This window comes from Electrophorus electricus, unplaced genomic scaffold, assembly GCF_041902795.1.
Source record: "Electrophorus electricus isolate QZ-2024a unplaced genomic scaffold, ASM4190279v1 Scaffold107, whole genome shotgun sequence".
NCBI classification, from domain to species: domain Eukaryota; kingdom Metazoa; phylum Chordata; class Actinopteri; order Gymnotiformes; family Gymnotidae; genus Electrophorus; species Electrophorus electricus.
The window spans coordinates 8,772-13,363 of record NW_027658389.1 but is presented as its reverse complement, the minus strand read 5'-3'; the positions used below and the strand labels follow the sequence as shown (position 1 = coordinate 13,363).

The window sequence follows — 4,592 nt, the reverse complement described above, 5'->3', positions numbered from 1 at the left end:
AGAGTATTTTTAATGCTGTTTATTGCTGTCGTCAGAGGTTATGCAGCCATATCCTCCCTAGCAAGTACGGCGTCTAATACCTGCAGACACAAATACCGTGTTGAGCAATATTTAATTACATCTACTTGAAATGCATATTTAATTGCATTGTTAGTATTTATGGAAAACAAGTGTTAGGATTGCTCTGCTGCATTGCAGACTTTCTCACTCTAACAACTGTGGATTCCATTTCCTCAATCAGTTGGCCCATATCATGTTCACAGGTATCATACTGCATCTTTATGAAATAATTCAATTTCACCTCCAACTATGAAGAGAAACAGTGTTAAGCAATATTTAATTACATCTACTTGAAATGCATAGTTCATAGCATTGTGAGAATTTATGGAAAACAAGTGTTAGGATTGCTCTGTTCCACTGCAGACTTTCTCACTCTAGCAAACATGGCTTCCAGGTCCTCAGTACACTCATCCCAGTCATTGTCATCGTAAATCTGATTCAAAGGAGTCTTTTTAGGAAGCATCATCTTGAAATTCATATCTGGAGGTTCTATCTTTTTGAAAGACTTCAGTTCCACCTGTAGATATAAGTAGAAATATTGTTGAACAGTATTTAAATACATTTAATTGAAATATGACTTTAATTACATTTTGATGCATTTGGAATTTATAGTTTGTATTGGACTGGAAAGGAAACAAATACAATTTTTATCGCATAGCCGTTATCACATAGCCTGCAGGCCTAATGATGTAAAAATGTGCCCCCAAACATCAAATGTTCAACAGAAATAACAGGACCTGACACACTAAGGTACCGTAGACCCATTCAAATTGTGCTATTGGAATAATAAATTCCAATGCATTCAGTCATTTTAACTAGTGTTGATTTTGATTCTAGCCACAATTATACTAATAATCAGTGTTACAACTCAGCATGCAAAGTCACCGAACAGTCGACTGTTAATTCTATAGTAAGGAGAATGTAAAACAAACAAACAAAAAACCCACCAACAGTATTTTTTTTTCCTGTAATTGACAAAGATTGCATATGCTAAATGTATGTGTCCTAAATATATTCTAAATAAATTGACATTAGTGTTTTTAATTAATTTCTCCAACATTTGTTGAAATGCATTTGTAATTTATATTCAAAGACATTTCAGTGTACTTAAGTACAAGTATTAAATTAGCATCACTGTTCACCATAGCTGTTTTTCCATTTTTTGTGGCTTTTGTCCCTTGCCTCAGTATGGCTTTAAATCATTTGTCTTGGTTCTACTTTACTTACCATGGCTGATTCAGTTCTCTCAGTAGGCAAGTCATTTTTCAATAAATACTTTGGTCTAGTATCTGTTTAAAAAGTAACAGAAAATGTCTTATTAGCGTTGTATAGATACTTAGAACACTTCTACGTAGATTTCTCTCTCTCAGACAAACACACACACACACACAGTTCATCCAAGAAGTCATCCTCTATTCTGGCAGGGATCTGGGCTCGTGTTTTTTCGTTTTTCTTTTTCCCATATTTACCAAATATCCCGTGCTTTTCCTTTTCATATTTCTCAGAAGGAACATGTTCCTTGCGTCTTGGATTGCAATTGTAACTACCGCACTGACCCATAATAAATTTAGTGTACCCGTTATCTGTGATCTGTAGTCTAAAAATGGGTCACAGAAATTGTTCATTTGAAAAATCTGTTCTTTGACTACATCATAATCGCTTAATTGATGCGGCTGCATTATGACATCACACGCCACCCACTGAAATAAAAGCTGAGGATGTCATTGCAGAGGTAGGAGGAGCCAGAGTAGAATATTACAGAATATTACATTGCTTGAATAGTGGCTCTGTCTGCCCTGGGGGTATTATTGAAACCCAAAGGCTGAAAGGATGGGGAGAGAGAGAGCGAGAGAGCGAGCGAGCGACCATGTGTGAACATATTCTTGTCACGGTATGCCCCCCCCCCAAACGTCTCCCCGTGTGTATTTGCTTGTGTGTGTGTGTGTGTGTGTGTTCATCCGTGTGGCCATGCTCCCTTGTGTTTCACGGCTGCCCTTCATTGTGTTGTTATTGTTTGCGTATATAAGTCCTTTGTGTAAACGTTAACGTTGTCAGTGTTTGATCCCACGATAGCCTTAGTGCTACGTTGTCTTCCATGTCTCTAAATAAACATCGTTGTATGCATCATTGCTCCTCTTTTGTATCCTGCCAAGCCTCCCTGCGTTACAATTATGGTAAAATTGGATAAAATACTAGATCATAGTTTGCAGTCTGAAGTACTTTTGACCTGCTGAGAGTTAGCCTGATTTGACTTAGCCTGTTCCAAACCTTTGTTTAGTATGTTGCATAAAAGCTCATGGAAATATTTCAGATGTAACATACATGTAACTGACCTAGTAGAGCAAAATTACAGAATTGTAAGGAGGAAGTGACGTTCTTGGGGCATATCATTAAAGGGGGAAATACACACAAGCTGTCTCAAAACCGACCACAAGCCATAATTTCGCTACCTAAACCATAGTGGCATACTCCCCTCTTACTGTTTTAGTCCCACACGCATTACACCGAATACTGCAGGACCAAAGAGTGTCACACTTATCAGCCCAGTGGTAGCTGAGATACCACACCACCCTCTTAGATATGCCTAATATAACTGTCAAAAGGTGTATAACATTGAACCCAGCTACACTCCTTCCTACGGAGGAGGATGGAGATCCACAAGACTGCACAGCAGTCTTAGCTGAAGTATATATACCGCGAGTTGATCTCTTTGAAGAAGCCATAAGTAACCCAGACCTATGCCTCTATGTGGATGGGTCAGCATGCAGGGACGACACAGGGGTCAATAGGGAAGCATACGCGGTAGAAACAGATCATGAAATACTTAAAACAGAAGTATTACCATCCTCCTATTCAGCGCAGGCTGCTGAACTAGTAGCACTGACGGAAGCATGCAAACTAGCTGCAGACAAAACTGTTAATGATTTTGGAGCCATATGGAAACATAGGCAATTCCTGACAAGCTCGGGTAAATATATTAGACATCACCATCTTGCTAGAAGCCATTTCGCTGCCAAAGACAATTGCAGTTGTTAAGTGTGCAGCTCACAGGACTACAGAAGACCAAATCAGCAAGGGGAATAATTTTGCAGATAGAGTAGCAAAGGCAGCTGCAACTAAAACCGCTGTGCAAGCAATACAGGAAACCGCTGCTACCCCGCAGGCCACATTACTGGAAATTCAGTCAGGGGCTACCGCCACTGAAGGCACCAGGTGGCGACAACTAGAACCTCCTGTTAACAACCTACACTGCTGTCAAAATAGAAGGACGAGGAACCTGGGTACATCACACACACTGTAAGAAGGCTCCGACACCAGCCCCAACTCCAAGCAGCAGCACCCAAACAGACTAGGTCGGAACTGTGTTGAGTAGGGTGTTAAAGGCAAGGCCTACACTTTCGACACTCGACACTCGGTAGAGAAAATCAGGCACAGCTAACACAGTCAGAACATAGACTGAATATTAATATGGTTGAAGAATCCCATGACTTATGAGAAGACTTGTTACCATTTCAGGGTCCCAACGCCACTGAAGCAGAATGATTAGCAGCTAAATGCCAACAAAATACAGCGTGTATGTCAGCCATTGTGCATGCCCAACATATCGAGCAAGAGTATCTGGTGTGCCAGCACACCAGTGTTCCAAGGACTGTAATCCCTCTGAAAAACGCAGACGTAGGAGAAGTGAATATGACAATCTCTATGTGCCAGGTTATTAACCAGACCTCAAACTGTCCCAGTCCCACTAACCCCGCACCACCGAAAATGATGCTGCATGTGGCAGCTAGTAAGGGTGAGATATTTGTATAGCAGATGAAGCAGCAGGTGCCGGAAGTCTGGTCCAGATGCATCGATTATGTGCAGGTGCACAGCAATGGCACTTGCAGTGACTCCAATAGCAGTTCCCTGTGGAATTGCTCCATGACAACCCTGCAGGGGTATTGGAATGTAATGTGGGTCGGTGGTTCGGTGGCCTATGGTGAATTGCCACAGAACTGGACTGGTTGTTGTTATCCAGCTGTAGTGCGCCCAAGGACGCAGGTGTATACACTTCCCCATGCCAAGCAGCACAGGGTGAGGAGAGACATAACCAGCACAGACTATTGTGGTAGAATTCTGAGGGACCCATGGACCACTCCGGGTGAAACCATTGGTTGGTCCCTTTTCCTGGGCGGTGGCACAGTAGCAGCCCTGCAAAAGATCAATGGCTTAGCTTATCAGTTACTGCAAGTAGTTAATGATACCTTAGCAGCAATAGGTGCCTTAAAGATAGAACAACAAGTGATAAGGGCAGCAGTGCTTCAACATAGAATGGTATTAAATCTCCTAACCATGAAGGAAGGAGGAGTGTGCAAAATGATTAACACTTCCTGCTGTTTTTACATTCCAGATCTCAGTGCTAATATTACTGATTATATGAATCATTTGTGATCTGCCTTCACTCCGCAGCCTACAGTTCCAGTAGCGGCTGTAGCGTTGCCCATTCTGCTACTCATTCTTCTTCTTTTTCTTCTTCTTCTGTGTTTACCTCC

The 4,592-nt window shown here is 41.6% G+C and overlaps 1 long non-coding RNA gene across 1 annotated transcript; it reads right to left on the bottom strand.

The window, feature by feature from the left end:
• Nucleotides 1–221: 221 nt before the first annotated feature.
• LOC145654006 (uncharacterized) lies at nt 222–1,351 on the bottom strand. The gene is made up of 3 exons (XR_014120238.1): nt 1,288–1,351; nt 434–577; nt 222–307 (listed from the first exon to the last, which is right to left on the bottom strand). It is a non-coding gene; the product is annotated as an uncharacterized LOC145654006 (long non-coding RNA).
• Nucleotides 1,352–4,592: the final 3,241 nt, after the last annotated feature.